This window comes from Mustela erminea, chromosome 14 (assembly GCF_009829155.1).
Source record: "Mustela erminea isolate mMusErm1 chromosome 14, mMusErm1.Pri, whole genome shotgun sequence".
Lineage (NCBI taxonomy): Eukaryota > Metazoa > Chordata > Mammalia > Carnivora > Mustelidae > Mustela > Mustela erminea.
In genome coordinates, this window is record NC_045627.1 from 81762368 (window position 1) to 81782107 (window position 19740).

The window sequence follows — 19740 nt, forward strand, 5'->3', positions numbered from 1 at the left end:
CAGGTCATGATCCTGAGGTCCTAGAATTGAGCCCCATGTCTGGTTCCCTGCCCGTGGGGAGTCTGCTTCTCCCTCTGCCCCTCCCTCCACTCGTGCTTGCGCTTTTTCTCTCTCTCTCAAATAAATAAACAAAATCTTTTAAAAAAAGAAAATAAAGGAAAAACATTTAAAACATTAAGGTGATTATATCAAATAAAATATGCCAGTCCTCTTTTAAGTATAAAATGATATTCTACAGAAAGTTTTTTTTTAACTTATTTAAAATTTTATTTTTTAATTAGCAAACCTGGGGGGAAAGCCACATTAGGACTGAGACAAAGGCAGGGACCCAAAAATCAGCTGGTTTTTCCCTGTCAGACTGGAGCAGAATTTCAACCAGACCACATGCATTCCACCTCTGCAGACACAGTTTACTCTTTAAATCCTGATTCCAGGTTCGTGGTTTGCAAACTGGCTTCACTTCCTCCAAGGACCCAACTCTAGGGCTTTCATGGCACCCTCAAGTTTGAGCATCCCTCGTTCCTGTCACTGGCGGTGCCATTCCGCCAATGACTGGAGCATCCACCTGGCCCTGAGCTCGTGCAAGTAAGAGCCATAAACCACAACCTCTCTGAGGTCCGAAGATTCCAGAACTTTGCTCACTGGTTCAACGTACGGGATTCGAGATCCTGCTGGGCCAAACAGAGCCTCCAAGAGCTGCATCTGGACCTGCAACACCTCGGGATCTTTCAAATCTTCAGGAGCTTTCACCCATGGTGGAATATCTTTTTGTTCTGGTAGTGTCCCCATCTGGAGCGCCTCGAAACTAACCATGCTCCAACCTGGGCTAGGCCTGAGTGGCTGGGGCTTCGGAGCCAGAGAGGGAGCACCAGGACGGGCCCCCGTCCACAAGAAGCCACGCCCCCTGTCTGGTGGCCCAGTCTCCCACCTACAGAAGGTTTTATAGGGAAAGCCATTGTAGGTAAAAACAGCTACTTCCAACAGCCACAAGAAATTGCCCAGCAATATTTAAATTCATAACAGGAAGCCCTAAAACTGCTGTGCTCCAGTTGATTCCATCCATGATTTAGTCATTCTTTTCTAATCAAACAAAATTATAGGAATTAAATGCTCTTAATAATATCCTGAAATTAGATTATGGCATTGCACCTGGAGCTTTCTCAATTACCAATGGAACAGCATTTCTTTAGGAAGCAGAAATGGTTGAGTGAGTTTTGAAATGAGGCTCGAAAGAACCAGAATAGATATGAGGGGAAGAAACATGTTTGAAGCCATCTTTCAATTAACTAAAACCAGATAGAAGGAAAGTGACATATAAATCAAAATCTGGGTAGAGAACACTCTCCCCTTGTGGTTTTCTGACATTGGACAACTTTTCATGTTTTAAAGAGACATCAACACGACTCTACTAAAAAGAAACCTCTATAGAATAATTAGAGTAGATACAGAAAAACAAACTTTTTTCCTTTTCTTCTTTTTTTTTTTTTTTTTTTTTTTAGAGAGGGTTTGGAGGGGAGAGAGTGACAGCAAAGAGAGAATCTAAAGATTCTATTTATTTATTTGACAGACAGAGATCACAAGTAGGCAGAGAGGCAGGCAGGGGGCTGGGGGAGCAGGCTCCCTGCTGAGCAGAGAGCCTGATGCAGGGCTCAATCCCAGGACTCTGGGATCGTGACCTGAGCCAAAAGCAGAGGTTTAACCTACCCAGGCGCCCCGGAGAGAGAATCTTAAGCAGGATCCATGCCCTGCGGGGAGCTGCACACGGGGCTCAATCCCATGACCCTGAGATCATGACTGGAGTCTAAATCAAGAGTCAGATGCTTAACTGATTGCACCACCTGGGCGTCCCAACACAAACAATTAAAAAATTAATAAATAAAAGGCAAGCACGATGTTCCAAAGATCTTTGATTGAATAATTGGATTTATTTTTCTGAGTTAACATGGAAGCAAGATCAGCTAGAACTTCAACTTTTTGTAAAACTAAGAGAAAAAAAAAATTTCCCAGACATATAAATATGGAAACTGAGACTCAGGAAGGTCACACTGACTGTGAATGGTGGAATGAAAATTCAGAGGTCCTCATGGCTCCAAAACCCTTGCTCTGGAAACGCCATATCTTGAGGCTACATAAGACAGTCTGCCAACTTCATTTCTGCCCTTCCTACCCTCCTGCTTACACAGGGCCCTCTCTTACAGTTCACCCTCTCTCCTCCCTCCCCTGGGTGCTGAATGAGAACCCAGGGTCCTCAACACCTCTCTCTTGGCCCTTTCTTCCGCCTTCTCATTCTCCACTTCCTCCATCCTAACGTTGCCCCAAATCCATGAACCAGAAGGAGGGGCTCTTCCTGGGAGCCTAGGTTTCAGATCCAAATGGCTCATTGATAGCTAGCGCCTGGTTCTGGGTCAGCCTAGGGGTTCCCCCTCAACCAGTAATTTCTGCCTTTTCGGGCTTTACAGCAGGCGGAGTACCTGAGCCCTCCTCAGCTCTCCACCCATCCTGGGTCTCCGTCCTCCCGCTCTGCTGGCTTTCGGGAAGAGCTTTGAGCCCCGTGCCCTGGGGTTCTCCATCTACCTGAGTGGGTGCTAGGTGCATGCAAATTCCCCACCAGTTCAACAAAGCCCACACTAGTACTCAGTGCAGCACTCATAATCCTAAAAATCCCTTCATTAGCTTTTCTATTATGGTAAAATAGATATAAAATTTACCACTTTAATTGTCTTCAGGTGTTCAGTGGCAGAAAGGACATTCACACCATTGTGTAAGCATCCCCACCACCATTCATCTTCAGAATGCTTTCATCATCCATACTGAAACCCTGTTCCTATTAAACAATTCCCTGTTCTCCCCTCCTCCCAGCCCCTCATAACCTCTGTTCTACTTTCTGTCTTTAGGAATTTCATCCTTTGGTGTAACTCTGACAGGTGGAAGAATACAATACTTTTTTATGTGACTTATTACACTTAGCATAATGCATTCAAAATGCATCCCTGCTGTCACATATATGAGAATTCTATCCATTTCCAAGACTGAATAATGTCCTATTGTATGTATGTACCACAATTGGTTTATCCAATCATCTGTTGATGGACATTTGGATTGTTTTTGCTTTTTGGCTCTTGTAAACACTGCTGCTATGAACATGGATATACAACTATGTATTCAACTCTTTCAATTATCATGAATATATCCCTAGAAGTAGAATTGATGGATTGGATGGCAATTCTATATTTAATTTTTGAAGTACCATCATATTGTTTTCCCCAGCAACAAGTGTTCTAACTTCTCTATATCTTATCAACACTTATTTTCTGTTTTTGTGTGTGTGTGTGTGTGTGTGTGTGTGGTTTTTTTGGGGTTTTTTTTGTTTGTTTTTTTAGTAATAGCTGTTTTAAGAGGTATGAAATGGTATCTCATTGTGATTTTGTTTTGCATTTGAAATGCACCCACTTTGGTACCATGTAGATCCATGGTACAGAGCACCTATTTCTTTACATCTTCATCAACACTTGGTATGAACAGGCTTATTAGTTGTCTTAAACTGATGTGTGGGATGGTATCTCGTTGCTGTTTCATTTTAAAATTTGCATATTTATGTGGAAGGTTGAGAATATTTTAATCTATCCTCTGGAATCCATCCTCTGGAAATTATTCATATTATTTTCCCTATCTTTCTGCTAGGTTTGCCTTTTTAAGTAGGAATTCTATGGATATTCTCGTTACCAATGTTTTGTCGATTATATGCTTTGTGAAATCTGTCCTTTTCATGTTCTTTCTTGATTCTTGGCATGAGAATTTATAATTTTATTTAGACAGTTTTATCAAACTTGTTATTTCTGGACTACACTTCTCCTATCACTAAAAAGAATCTGTCCCTTCTCTACTACCATAACGATATTTGCCTATGCTTTTTTTTTTTTTGAGAAGTTTTATGGTTTTGTTTTTGACAGTTGTATATTTTACACAATGGAATTATTTTTTTATGTGGTCAGAGATAATGACCTAATGCTATCTTCTTCCAAAATGAAGACATCTCATTATCCTAGAATCACTAGCTGTTTGGTCCATTCTTTTCCATACTGATTTTAAGGCCAGATCTCATGTACCAAGCTCACACACATATGTGATTATGGTCTCAGGCTGCCAGAGGTCTTCCACTGGCCTTTGTATATATCCCCAGTCCAACGCTGCACTATTTTATCTACCAAACCTGTACGGTAAGCTTTGTTATATAACAAAACAGGTTTTGTTCACTATTCCAAGTTTCTCCCTTCCCATGCATATGGCCACCTTCTTCAAATTTGTCTTAGCATTTCTTCACCCTTGTCAGATTGTGTGAAAAACTTCATTAGGACTTTCATTATACAACCATTAAAATAATAAAGTGATGTGTCTTCTTTATGATATCAAATCTTCCTAACTGTGAACTAGTATTTAGATCTCCTACATCTTACAGTAAAGTTTTTTGTTCAATTTGGGTTTTTTTTTTCTGCAAATGTCTGTTATGAATATACAGTTTCAGATTTTTTGAAATTACATTTTCTACTTCATTGTCCCTGGGACATAAAAATGCTATGGATTTTTCATATCAATCTTCTGTCCAACAACAATATAGAACTACCTTATTTGTTCTAGTGCTTTTCTGTAGATTCACTTAGAATTTATGTCAACAGAAATTTTGTCTGCAAAGAATGGTAATTTTGCTTCTGTCTTTGTAGCTCTTATATATCTTATTTCTTTTTCTTATTTTATTGCATGGAGCTAAAACCTTTTATGCAATTTTGAATAGAAGAAGTGCTTGAAGCAATGCAGGTACTATTCCTGACTTCAAAGAGAATATGTGTAAGGTCCCACTCTTTCGGTATATTTATGCCTCTATTAGACAGACTCTCTGTCAAGTAATAATGTTTTCTCTTATTCCTAGATTTCTACTTCTTTTAAATAAAAGAATGTTGAACTTCGAATTTGTTTGTCTCTTTTTAAAAAAAAAAAAAAGATTTTATTTATTTATTTGAAAGAGAAAGAGAGTATGAGTGGGGAGTGGGTAAAAGGAGAGGGACTCTCCACTGAGCAGGGAGCCCACTGCAGGGCTCCATCCCAGGACCCTGGGATCAGGACCTGAGCCGAAGGTTGATGCTTAACTAACTGAGCCACCCAGACGCCCCTTTTCTTTGTTTGAGATTTCAGAAGCAGTGCAGTAGTGTACTTGGAGAATGGACTCTGGAGTCAGTTCCTGGAACATAATGAATGTTGGAGGACATGTTCTTTTGAAGGGCACATTGTTCTCAAAGTAGTTGGTGTCAGCACTTTTTATACTCTTAAAAAAGATTAAAGGCCACAAAGAGCTTTTGTTTTTGTGGGTTATGTATCTTTCAATATTTATCATGTTAGAAATGAAAATTGAGAAATTAAAAAAAAATTATCGATTCATTTTAAAACAGTAATAAGCCCAATCCACATAAAGATACAATTTTTTAACGATATCCATACCTCCAAAACAAAACCAAGTGGAGTGTGTATATCTACTATACTTACTAAGCTTATCCCAGGGTATCTTCAAGTATTATTCAACTACTCACCTGTTCTGTAGAAACTTACATACAGCACCTCCTAGTCTATGAGGCTGAGTTCAGAAAGGACTTTGTGTCTTCTGGTTCTCTTATCACATGTCTATAGGGCACTGAGTGCCCCAGTTTTTCCATCTATAAAATAGGTTTATTGGTTACCACAGACCAATCTTGAAGATGTTTTAATGAAAACCAGGGAGATTGTCTTTTAGGACTAGGTTATTAGTACTGCGGACAGTGACATAAATTTCTGGGTAACAGAGGAAAAAAATCTATGTTGGGCAAAGTATTTGGATTCCTTCAAAATCTTGCTCTCTACCTAATCGTTGCTTGAGAATAATACTATCAATAGACTTTAAACAAGAAAATATGCTTCTTTCATCAACTAAACTATGATTTATCTCCAGTCTTACAGAAGGAGAATGTTTATTTAACAAGAGCAGTTGCTGTCATTTGTCAAAATCACATCTTTTTTTTCTGAAATTATTTCTCTGCTCATATTTTTACAGAGCCATGGTCGCAGCATTTATGAAATGAGTTTATTTTTATTTCTCTGTTAGCTGGATCAATTATCAGATAGCTGGCTTTGAAGGGATTATTTCAAGATCATGTCAAATAACAGAGGGATCCTGTGGGAGGCATTTGTATGAGCTTCCTGAAACCTAATTTGTGAACAGCAGCAGCCGGTGGTCACAGCGGGGGCAGGGAGAGCCTTCTCTTAACCACACAAATGAGGGATCTCCTGGAAGTTCAGTCCTTCTTGTTTCCACTGAGATCTGTCCTGGTGGAGAGTCGCACCCAGCCACGCTGCAAAACAGAGGTGTTCTAAATATAATTTAGATTTAAATATAACTTCCTAAACACACTTTTATCTTCAATTCAGGAAAGAATTGACGTTGTTCTCACTTTTCCGACTTGGTAGGAACCTGAAAACATGGCAGCCATTAGAACCACTGGATGCTGAGATTCCCGGGCGTGATGGCTCATTCTCAACAGGTGAGGATTTCCTACCCATGGAGAAGGGGGACCTGAGGTGTAAGTGCTCCCACAGGCCATCCTGTCTGCACCCAGCATCTGGGACAGCTGCTTCGCCTTCGCCCGCCCTCAGACTCTTCCTTTCCAAGAGTGACTCCTCCCACCTTACTCCAGCTTGGTCTCCTCCTTCCTGTGCCCACACCAGTCCAAGCACATCCCTCCTGGCACTTCTCTTTTCCATTTCCATCAACACTTGATCACTATCTGTTTTGTGTCAAGAGTTAAGTGCCATTCATCCAAGGACCCTAGGAGCCACCAAAATGAGCCACCCCCAACCACCCTTTCCTTTGAGATTCCTGATAAATGTATACAGCAGACAATACAAGTATTGGACACTTGTTGTTACCATTTCAACACTGTCAGAATGCTCATTTCTGCATGGTTGCTAGGGTGACCCTGTGTTCAGGTTTGCCATGGATTGAGGAAGTTTCTGGGACATGGAACTTTCAGCTTTAAAACCAGGACACTCTTAGATAAACTGAAGTAAATTTGTCATTGTGATGGATTCAGTTGTATCCTCCCCAAATGGTGAAGCTCTAACTCCTAGTACCTCAGAGGATGACTTTATTTGGAAATAGGGTCATTCAGTTGTAATTAACTAATTAGTAATTAGGTGATATCATCCTGGAGTAGGTTGAGCCCCTAATCTAATATGACTGGGGTCCTTATAAGAAGGGGAAGTTTGGAGACGGAAATGCACACTGGGAGAGCACCATGTGAAGACGAAGGCAGAGATTGGGTTGGTACAGCAGAAGTCAAGATAAGATCACCAGCAACTCATCAGAGGGTTGCTAGGAGAGAGTCCTGTAAGATTCTCCCTCATAGTCCTCAGAAGGAACCAACCTGCCAACACATTACTCTTTGATAAAAGTCTGGGCTCATAGAGCAATCACGCTGGATGGCTGCAGACAAGGGAAAAGATGGGTGAAGTTTAAGCAGTTGGGGGATGGTGAAGCCACAGGGAAAGGAAAGCTCATTTAGAGCTTCCCCGGGCTCCAAGAAGAGCTGCAGACTTTTGAGGATTGCATGGGTAAGAGGAACCCAAGTCCTGTTCCCAGGCTGCACACTGGAACTGGGGCTGTGGGTGGGGCTTTGGCAGGACTTCCCATGAGGATGAGTCAGGGATGAACCTCCCCACCCCCGCAAAGATCTCCATGCAAACCCAGTACAAGGAAGCTACCAAGGTCAAGGACACCCCAGTGCACTCCTTGAATAAGAACTATGAGCCAAAGGCCAGCAGAGCATGTGATGAATGACCTGGACTCTGCCATATCTTCAAGGCCTGGGAGCAACTCGGGAGGGGAAGGAGGGCTCCTATTCCATAGCCAGGATGGAATTTCCTGCCAGTCTGCTTGGTGGGAGCTCAGAGCTAATTGAAGTTTATTTAGAAAAATTAAAACACTGTGACATTTCTTACGAGCACAGATGTAAGGTAATATTCATATCCACCACACATTCACTGTACTTGTGATAGGACATGCTTTCAAGTTCCACAAGCTGTGGTCTGGCTGGCAGGTGTCCCAGGGCCCTTTCCTTCTCTCAGCTGCCCAGCAGGTCCTATGGAGAGAGATACTTCTTCCCACTAACCCCAAATAGAAGTCAGTGTAGAGGACTCCCGCAATGCTACAGCTGTGCTCTGAAGTCCAAGGAGAGGGGAGCCTAGGGTTGGGGGGAGGGAGAGTAGAGGTGGTGGGGGGAGAAAGAGGCTGAGGAGCCTGAAGAATGGCAGACAACAAGAAGAAAACTGATGGGCAAGCCAGCCCTCCGGAGTCTTCCTGAGCCTCTCTAGCACTCCAGGAGGCCACCTCAACTCCAAGGCTTGCATTTCCACCCCAGCTATTTCTGGCCTCCACTCACAGACCAGGGTGCCCATCAGACTGGATTATAGCCCACAGCTCACGGCACTGTCACATTTGCCATCTGCAAACAGAAGGCAGTGTATCTTTCAGCTGTGGAGAGGGAGAACTCAGGGTTTGTGGCAAGGAAAAATGGAACGCGGCGAAGGAGAAAGCTCTGTTACTAACTCTCCAAGGAGCCAGGATCATCCATCTTCCTCTTCTGGTTGTCAGTGAGTAACTCAACCTACAGCTTCAACCGTCTCTCTGAAGGAAAAAGAAACCCCGCACGCTGGTTTTCCTTTTATTGTAGAATCAAAGGGATGAGTGACAAAGCCCCACATCAACTTCAATATCTCATTTTTTTTTAACTTAATCAACATCACATCCCCTAGACTCGAGGGAGGGAGAGCCCACCTCTTTTTTATTTTTTAATTTATTTTTATTTATTTTTCATTTTGGGGGAGAGCCCATTTCTTTTCATAAGGCTTCACCCCTAGTTGTAGCCTCTTTACCTTTCATGAGGATGTTCTATCTGCCGGACCACAGCCAGACACCACAGACCTCTCTACTACCAAACTACCTCCTGTTGTCTTCCAAAACCCCATGAGCTTTAGCCAGAGATTAGATTTTGAGTTCAAAAGAGAAGTGAAGAGAAGAATCTGAGGAACAAAACTAGTGACAATGTCTTCTTGTCTTGCTTGCTGTTTGGGTTCATCTGCCCAGAGATGGGGCACAGCAGAGGGGAGCTCCCCTCGCAAGCAGGGTGTGAACACACTAGTGAGTCATGGACAGACTGTGAGAGGGGTCACAGGCAGCTACCCCTACTAACAAAAGTCTCTAGACAAATCTCTTTTCTAATAAAATACACTGGCTCCAAGGTTATCCTTATAATGAAATGACTTGCACTCGCATTCTGATACAGTCTCTTGAGTGTAAGAAAAGGAGTGGGGAGAGGGGCAGACTTAGTACCAGAAAACACACCCAGCATTTTTGGACCACCTTGGCTCTTCCTCAGTTCAGGACATACCTTTACTGATACCCTGCTAATAATTATGGTGGTTAGATAAGGTCATTGTAAAAATGTTTTTAAGGTTTATTTTTCCTTGAAGTCTAGTCATATCCAGGGGGATATATTTATTTTACTTACATATTTGAGAGAGAGAAAGAGAGAGAGAGAGAGAGCATGAGCTGGAGGGAGGGGGAGAAAGAACTGAAGAAGACACTGCATTGAGCGCAGAGCGCGTCGAAGGACTTGGTCCCAGGACTGTGAGATCATGAGGGTGCTAAAACCAAGAGTCAGTCCCTCAAACAATGGAGCCATGCAAGTGCCCCCCGCCCTGCCGATTGGTTGTGTATTTAGAATGTGACACCGTCTGACTGCCGTCTCATGACAGAAGTAGTCCCTGGATGAAATGACCTAGAAACATGGACTCCAGATCTCCCAACTTGCTTTGCTCCTTGGAGGCACCAGGCTTTCCATGTCTCAATATATACCTCCTAAAAATTACCATGACACATGACCTCCCTCACAGAGTGCTTGCCGACGTAAGAAGAACTACAGGAGATCCTCGACTTGCCAAAGTTCACATGATGACCTCTCAGAAATAGCAAGAAAACTGGCTGTAGAGGCAAGGCTTTTCAGCTCTACCTGATACCAACAGATGGAGCAAGGTGTCACTCGTGTGGAGGAGAGGGGGACCCAAGAACAGCCTTTGGGAATCCAACGTGTCCATAAGCTCTTGAAGGAAACATGCACCTTGAAGTTGGAAGGGCTTGGAGTCATTGCCAAGATTTATGTGGCAGCCTTTCATCTTTACCGCTACACTGGTCTCTGCCATGCGTCTGTGCTTGCCAGCAAACTCCATAGCGGAGGGCTCGTTCATCCAGGTTTATGCCTGTGGTCATGGAATAATCGACTCCTTCTGGAGTCAGTGTCTAGTTTGTAAGATAAAATATCTGGTCACCCTACCCAGTGGGACCCTTGGAAAACCATTCATTTCAGACTCAGCGTCTAGTGACTGGTACTAAGACTATACTTTGCATCCTTGGCAAATAACACACTGTGTTGGGAGGGAGCAAATGGTGTGGTTTTTCTTTTTTTTTTTATTTAAAAAAATTTAATTTTTAGAATTTTAAATTTGAGAGAGAAAGAGAAAGAAAGAGAGTGCTCAAGCAGGGGAGAGGCAGAGGGAGAGGGAGAAGCAGACTACTGATCTGGGAGCCAGATGTGGGACTCAATCCTAGGACCCTGAGACCATGACCTGAGCTGAAGGCAGATGCTAAACCATCTGAGCCACCCAACTGCACTGGGTATGATTTTTCTACTTTGACTTAGAATCCAATGGTGCTTTAGGTAACACAGGGGTTCTCTGCCTCAGCACTACTGATATGGGCACTGGGTAATTCTTTGTTGTGGGGCCATTTTGTGTGTTGTAAGATGTTCAGCAGCACCCCTGGCCTCCACTAGATAGATGCTGGGAGCCCCCTTCTTCTTCCCCACCCCCATTTGTGATGGCCAAAAATATCTCCGGACACTGTCAAAGATCTTCTGGGAGGTAAGACTACCCCTCTCTGATAAACACCAATGTATACTTCTTATAGTAAAATTTAGTGTAAAATCTGAGTAGATTCAGCGTGGAACAGTGGTCCCTGAAATACCTTCTGAATCAGGAAATGAGAAACACTTACCTTCAGGGTTTGGTAGATATACTGGTTGTCCGAAGCTCCAGGTTTATGGCCAGACTGATTTGAAGGTGGCTTTGTCATATCCTAACTATGTAGCCTTGTAAGTTACTCAGCCTACTTGAGCCTGTTTTCTCGCCTGTAAATGGATAAAAAAAAATCCCTATCTTCCAAGGCAGTTACGAAGATTAAAAGAGACATGATACAGAAAGCATTTAATGCATTGGAGGCATACAATAAACACCTGTAATAGTGTAACAATGACAATGCTAGATGTTACTGTTATTGGGCCTAGGGCAGAGTCATGTGAGGTTGAATAGGCTGCTATGTTTGGAAGGTACAGAGGACCAGTAAAGTGTCTTAGGAATGGACCCTTTAAAAGATAAATAAATATACATTGCCTGTAAATATTTGGAGCTCTCATGTAGTTCTACTGGAAGACTGTGTCCTCGGTACCTGATCTGGTAATCTAGTGGGTTCATACTTATCATATTAAAAGATTGAGACCCATAGGTTTTCAAAATATCATATAGTCTAACCTCTGTGGCATAACCCCATCTCTCCCAAAATCTAACCTAAGCCCCCAACAGAGGACGTGATCGCTGCATTGCCCACAAGCCCAGGACTAAAATGTGTCAGCCCTTGGTCAGACATGATGGCCCGTACTCCAGTTGGTATCCTCTTTGTGTCAAAGTCTTCTGTACACTGTGACTCACCATGAGCCATTCCTGGTCCCAGCATATTCCCTAAAACTCAGTCCTGGGCTTTACCTCTGTCCCTGACTGCACTTCTGAGTCTTTACTTATCTCTCTCTGAACATCAACATCCACACCTGTAAGACAGAAACAAAAGTAATACCTACTTCGCAGGTGACTATAAATATTAAAGAAGCTAATTAGAGTGTCCAACATCATGCCTGGACACAGTAAAGGCCCTACACACATTTATGTCTGGCCACCTCTCAGAGGCTCATAGAATATTAAATGACACAATGCTTGGCAGAGCGCCCCCCTGGTCCCAATAAGTTTATCTGTCCCCTTCCACCTCTTCCCTCTTCTGCCATAACTGGGTCCTTCTTCCTCCAGTCACCTCAGTGAGGAGTTTGCCGGGGAGGCCCGGGTACCTGGACTGAACCTTCTAGATGTCCTCACCATGAGTGCAGGGGAGTCAACCCCTTCGCTGTTTTCTTGCAGCAAACAGAAAAGGGGTGGCAGAAGGAGACCCACCATGCCCCCAGCCTGGACATATTCCGGCACAGAGAAGTCAGCTCTCAAGGGAGGTCTTAGTATCAAGACCCTCTCTTCACTGATGGGAGATCTCACCTCCCTCGAACATGCAGCAGTTTGAAAAACTTGTATCAACAACTGGGCCAACTTAGGCAGTAAGAACCACAGCACTGGCACTCAGGGCCCATGATCCTTGTAGGGACCCATAAACAAGTTTTAATGTCTCTTAAAATCAGAATTTAAGCAAATAAATATAATCCAGCTGGAATTCCATTTTTCTTATACCAACACAGTCATAAATATAACTTTTAAAAATTTTTATGGAGAAAGTGGGCCGTGAAGGTGAAGTGTGTTGGGCCCACCAAAATTATCACGTGACCCTGCTCTAGGGCTAAACGTTGTGCTGGTCCTGGGAAACAACGGGGTCAATAGCTATCTGCTGCTCCGGGAGAACATAGGACCCTGAGGTCAGGTGCTTGAGCAACAAAATGGTAGGTCAGCTTTTCTTCAAGAGCAGCAGAATCACACTCCGTCTTCACGCTTCAGGTCTTCATCTCCCTGCTTTTATCCCTGCTCTGGGGGAGGGTGTTTTTCAGAAAGCTCGATGAAGACAAAAGACAGCCATTGAGGACCCCGCTCACACCCGGGGGTCTGCTCTGTTACAGACAAACAAATTAGGAATCAGAGAGTCAACTATGAAAGTGACATCAAGAGATGTAGGGTGACGGGGTGGCTGTGTCCTGGGACTCTGACAGTGACCAGGACATTGCTGCCCCCTGTGGTCTCCATAAGATTGTCATCAAATCCCCAAATTCAAAGCTTTTCCCACAAAAAGGGAAACCACTGATGGGCTCAGAGTCCCCAGACTGCTGGCCCCTATGATGAAACTCCTGCTTCTGGCCATGCTGGTTCCAAGCCACGGGTGTCAACGCAGAATGTGGCTCCGATGTGATTTGTGTTTCCACCGAAACTCCATTTGCACAAAATTCACTGGTAGACTCACCTTTCCTGAGAAGCTGGGTGAGGGGAGATATAAGGGAAGGAAACTTGTAACCCCTGAAGCATGAAGACGAAGGCGCGTGATTCTGTTTTAATCCAGGCTGCAAAGGGCTGGTGGGGGCAGGGGTTGGAGTGACTGACTGCTAATGAGTTTCTTTGGGGGAAGACAAACATTTTCTGGTATTGGTGGCGATGGTTGTGCAAGCTTTGCCAAGATTTTTAAAAACAAAACACTGGATTTCAAAAAAACAAAAACAAAAACAAAAAAACACTGAGACAAGTCCAGCGCAGACCTTGGGAATGGCTGGGTGTGGAGCCTCACAGACGGCCAGGCCCATCTCCCTCCCCCTGCCTCTGGGCTTTCCTGGGGCGGCCTCTCCCTCCTGACCACCTTCTCCCCCTGGGGGAGAAGTTCCAGGCCTATAGGCCCCCAGCTGTGAGGCGCTCAAAGCCAAGTTCTCTTTCCTTAATACTGCACTGAAGTTTTCAGCTTGACTGTCCATGGTGATCCCTGAACTGGACATCATGGCCAGGGGCATGGGATGTGCTGATGGACCCAGGCCAGAGTCCCTGGCAGGGGAGGGGAGGAGGGTTTGGGGGCAGAGGAAGTTGGCAAATCTTAGGCAAACTGAGGGCTTGAGAGTGGGGGATGGGTGCAGGGGTTTGCTGGAGGATAAAGGGAGTGTCCTTACCAGAAGCAGGAATGGGTATTAACCCGGCAAAAGCAACAGAGGTTGATTTACTAACCCAGGGACCTTGAGGAATTCTCTGTGCCTTAGTTTCCTCATCTGGAAACTGAGAGTAATGGGAACGCCTGCTTTCCCAGGTGATGGTAAGGGCTAGATGAGAGAAAGGATAGAAACTACCCAGACAGAACGTGGCGAGCACAGTGTCCTGCTTAACTAGCATTGCCATTATGTGTCACATCATCTGTTCCTAGACTTCTATAATTAGTCTCGGTTATTTACTTCCTCAATACAGAGTCTTTCTCTAGTTATCAGCAATTTTTGCACGCGCTTTAGCAATACTCAGTAAGCTCTTGTTTTTCTGCCTCCGATAGCTATAAAGCCATTTGTAAATTTCTTACAGAAACTTGAGTAAGAATGGTAACAGCCCCCAGTAATTATGATGAGATTAGTAGGAAAGAGCTCTAATCCTGGCCAGCCTTTCTCCTAAGTCTCAATTCCAGACATTCTTAGTTCTAAAGTGTCCCTACAATCGGAATCCAGAAGCACACGGGAGAGAATGTTATAGATCAGGATTGTAAGTGCTTTGAAAAAACACTGCACCATCTGGCCATCCCTGCAGTTCCCTGGAGAGTCACACAATCTCTATTAGAAAAGTGGCCACTTGTGATTCTCATTGATACCAGAGCCTCTTTTCCCCCTGGGTGCTCATGCAAGAGAGAAAAGGCAGAACTTTGGGTCAGTCTATGTCACATTATATTAGCACTTCTTTCTGGAGACAAACGGCTCCATTAAACACTAGGAAAGCCTTCTGGTACCCAGACAACCAGCTGAAAACATAGAAATTGAATTCCACACTCATAGCACAAATCTGTCTTTATAATACAGTCCCCAAAAGAACTTCAAATGACTTTGTAGGACTAGTTTCAGAGATTCAATGAGAAGATACGACTTTGGAGGCGGGGAAAAATTGGGAGGATGATTTTATTAGCTTTGTCAGTTTGGGCATGAGGTGATGATAAGAAAGGAATTAGCATCCCTGGGGACTCTTAAGGGAATAAATAAATATTTTAATATAATTTGTGAGATAGTGTAATAAGGCCCAGCATGGATAATCTACGACTGTTGTTATGATGTGCTTATGGTTGGAAGTCAAATATCTAAACATAAAAAAAAAAAAGTAGTTCTGGTTATTATAAAAAGAGCAAAAATACATATAATTTCCCAGACTGTGATTTGTATAGGGGTTGTTGGCCTCAAGGACCAACAATGTGGTGTGCTTGGGTAGAGCTTTCTCAAGCTAATTCTGGGGGTAGAAGGTTGCTTCCATATATCTGGGCAGGGAAAGAGGAACCGCAGTACCTATCCTCTGGAGGACCTGCTGTCCTTCCTGGTGGGGCAGGTCAGAAGGACAGGAGGCTATACTCCTAATCTGTAAATATCCTCCAGAGACAAAGTGGGAATCTACCCCAGGGATGGTAGAAGGGAGTATGTTTTCACCACACCAGAGCTGGGCAGATTCTCAGTCAGCTACCTCCATTCCCACAGGTCACACACATGGGGCCCACGAAGAGGTTCTCTAACCTGCGTTCTGCCAGCAAGTGCCATCCCTTACTCACTAGGAGGTCTTGGGCAAGTTGCCTTAGTTTACTGACCCTCAGCTTCCTCACCTGTAAAACAGGGGTGTTTGGGCATAGTGTGCTCCGGGACTCAGTGACATGACCCACAAGCACGGTGCTCCTGAGAGTTGTCCCCCAGCTCTCTTGTCCTTTCTAACATAGATGAAGGAGGGAGCTCTCAATTCTTCTTTAAACAGTGCTAACTACCATAGGCTACTTGGGTTGCTATGGGTTTATGAGAAGCTGAGAATTATGATTCTTTTGAAGAGAACCACATCCAGTTTTTCTTTCCTCTAAATTTCTCTGTGACACTGAGAAGACTCCTAGTCATTCTGACCTCTGGTGACCTGGACAACTTAGTCTTCACAGGGACTTGCCGCTCTGTTGTTCACTGACTCTGATATTCTGAGGGGGCTGAGGCCCTGGAGCGTGGTAAACCTTTCAGGGATTTTTGATTGAATGCCTTCTTTTTCCAGAAATGTGTCCCCATCAACACAGCTAGGTGGGGTTTTTTCGTTACTACACAGCCTGTCTTCCCTGGGCCTGAGATGACTCTTACAGGAATGTGACCAAAGTGGGTGAATCAGGGTTCTTCCCCATGAGCTGTTCTAGAATTGGGGAAGAGGGACTAGAAGTAATGAAATATAGCTCAAAATCTGCTGATAGCCATCTTTCCAGCCATTTGCTACAAAACAGGCTGCAATGAGAGAGGAAAAAGCCAATGCACACAGAGAAGCAGAGAGCAAAGACCCAGGGAGAGTTCAATCAAGCCCTTGACTTTCTAATCCCAATATCCTAGATGCTCACTGCATTCCTCTCCTCTCTACAGCTTGGATATTTCCTTCCTTGGATTCTTTCAGTCAGAAAGCTCTCTTTTTGTCACTTGAAACCAAAAATCCTAACTTGGAGCCCCTTTTTATTTGACCTAAACGCTTCTCATGTTTATTTGGGATGGCACAGTTGTCTTTATTTTGTTTTGTTTTATTATGGTAAGAACACTGAACATGAGATCCACCTTCCCAAAAAAATCACTTTGAGCATACAATAAAGTATTGCTAATGATAGGCACAGTGATGTACAGCAGATCTTTTGAATTATTCATGTTGTACAACCAAAGTTTATGCCCACTGATTGGCAACTCCCCATTTCCCCCATTCCCAGTCCCTGGCAACCACCGTCTTATTCTTTGATTCTATGAGTTTGATTATTTTTTTAAACAAAAACAATCCCACAGCATTTATTGTCCTCTGGTAATAACATAGAGGTAGTCAAAACAATACAAGCAAAAGTTTTAGAACTACATTTCCAACAAAGGACATCTAAAAAAACAAACAACATGACCATCTCAAGAATTTCTCACTTTGTTGATCATTTCTAATTGGAGACACTTTAGAGGAGGGTAATATTATCTCCTTTTAGCACAATCCAACCTAGTTATTTTCCTGATTTTGTTTCAGAATGAATCTCTTTGGCATCGCCTAATATGAGGTTCATGTACTCATCAAAACCAGTGATACACCCCTCTACCTGCATGGTCACTTGCTCATAAGGCATCACCTGAATCTGTGATTTACTTTGCAAGTATCTGAAGATGAGGTTGATGGGCTGAACCATCACCTTCTGCACTCTTTGGCCCGGGCCACAGTGCACCCGGTAGAAGCTGACAAAGACCACCCATGAGTTGGACTATTTTAGATGCCTCATGAAAGTGAAACCGTGTTCTCTTTGTCTTTCTGTGAATTCCATGAAGATGCAGGATACAAATGCAACACATAAAAATCAGTTCTGTTTCTAAACCATAGCAAGGAGCCACCTGAAAAGGACATTAGGAAAACATTTCCCTTTAAAATGGCACAAAAAAGAATATAACACTCAGGAATAAATTTAGTCGAGGAGAGGAAAGATGTGTACATTGCAAGCTACAAAACATTGCTGAAAGAAATTAAAGACACAAACAAATGGAGTGACATCTTCTGTTCATGGGCTAGAAGAAGAATATTGTTAAAATGTCTATACCACTCAAAGTGATACACAGATTCAGTGCAATCTCTAATAGAGGTAAGGGATCTGTACTTGAGGAACTACAGAACACTCATGAAAGAAACTGAAGAAGACACAAGAAGATGGAAGACCATTCCATGCTCTTGGATTGGAAGAATAAACATTGTTAAAATGTCTATACTGCCTAGAGCAATCTATACTTTTAATGCCATTCCGATCAAAATTCCACCGGTATTCTTCAAAAAGCTAGAGCAAATAATCCAAAAATTTGTATGGAATCAGAAGAGACCCCGAATTGCTAAGGAAATGTTGAAAAACAAAAATAAAATGGGGGGGCATCACGTTACCTGATATCAAGCTTTACTACAAAGCTGTGATCACCAAGACAGCATGGTACTGGCATAAAAACAGACACACTGACCAGTGGAACAGAGTAGAGAATCCAGATATGGACCCTCAACTCTATTTTGTCAAATAATCTTTGACAAAACAGGAAAAAATATACAGTGGAAAAAAGACAGTCTCTTCAATAAAAGGTGCTGGGAAAACTGGGCAGCTATATGTAGAAGAATGAAACTCGACCATTCTCTTACACTGTACACAAAGATAAACTCAAAATGGATAAAAGACCTCAATGTGAGACAAGAATCCATTAGAATCCTAGAGGAGAACATAGGCAGTAATCTCTTCTATATCAGCCACAGCAACTTCTTTCAAGATATGTCTCCAAAGGCAAAGGAAACAAAAGCGAAAATGAACTTTTGGGACTTCATCAAAATCAAAAGCTTCTGCACAGCAAAGGAAACAGTCAAGAAAACAAAGAAGCAACCCAAGGAATGGGAGAAGATATTTGCAAATGACAATACAGACAAAAGGTTGATATCCAGGATCTATAAAGAACTCCTCAAACTCAACACACACAAAACAGACAATCATATCAAAAAATGGGCAGAAGATATGAACAGACACTTCTCCATTGAAGACATACAAATGGCTATCAGACACATGAAAAAATGTTCATCATCCCTAGCCATCAGGGAGATTCAAATTAAAACCACATTGAGATATCACCTTACACCAGTTAGAATGAATAAAATTAGCAAGACAGGAAACAACATGTGTTGAAGGGGATGTGGATAAAGGGGAACCCTCTTCCACTGTTAGTGGGAATGCAAGTTGGTGCAGCCTCTTTGGAGAACAGTGTGGAGATTCCTCAAGAAATTAAAAATAGAACTTCCCTATGACCCTGCCATTGAACTATTGCGTATTTACCTCAAAGATACAGATGGAGTGAAAAGAAGGGCCATCTGTACCCCAATGTTTATAGCAGCAATGGCCACGGTCGCCAAACTATGGAAAGAACCAAGATGCCCTTCAATGGACGAATGGATAAGGAAGATGTGGTCCATATACATACAATATGGAGTATTATGCCTTCATCAGAAAGGATGGATACCCAACTTCTGTAGCAACATGGACAGGACTGGAAAATTATGCTGAGTGAAATCAGTCAAGCAGAGAGAGTCAATTATCATATGGTTTCACTTATTTGTGGAGCATAACAAATAGCATGGAGGACATGGGGAGATAGAGAGGAGAAGGGAGTTGAGGGAAATTGGAAGGGGAGGTGAACCATGAGAGACTATGGACTCTGACAAACAGTATGAGGGTTTTGAAGGGGCGGGGGGTAGGAGGTCGGGGTACCAGGTGGTGGGTATTATAGAGGGCACGGATTGCATGGAGCACTGGGTGTGGTGCAAAAATAATGAATACTGTTATGCTGAAAATAAATAAAAAATAAATTTAAAAAAAATCCCCGTCTTTTTTTTTTTTCAGAAATGGAAAGAAATTCTAAAATTCATATGGAACCACAAAAGACCTTGAACAGCCAAGTCTATCTTAAGAGAGAGGAACAAAGCTGAAGGTATCACACTTCCTGATTTCAAAGTATATTAGAAACCTACGGTAAATAAAACAGTATGATATCAGCATAAACACAGACATATATACCAGTGGCACAGAGTCTCTTTAATAAATGGTGTTGGGAAAAACAGGATATTCTCTTGCAAAGAATGAAATTGGACACT

General features: G+C 42.9%; 2 pseudogenes; both read right to left on the reverse strand.

Annotated features, from left to right (window-relative positions):
• Nucleotides 1-456: 456 nt before the first annotated feature.
• LOC116573015 lies at nucleotides 457-789 on the reverse strand (annotated as a pseudogene).
• A 16237-nt stretch (nucleotides 790-17026) lies between these two features.
• LOC116573776 lies at nucleotides 17027-17318 on the reverse strand (annotated as a pseudogene).
• Between the last annotated feature and the right edge of the window lie 2422 nt (nucleotides 17319-19740).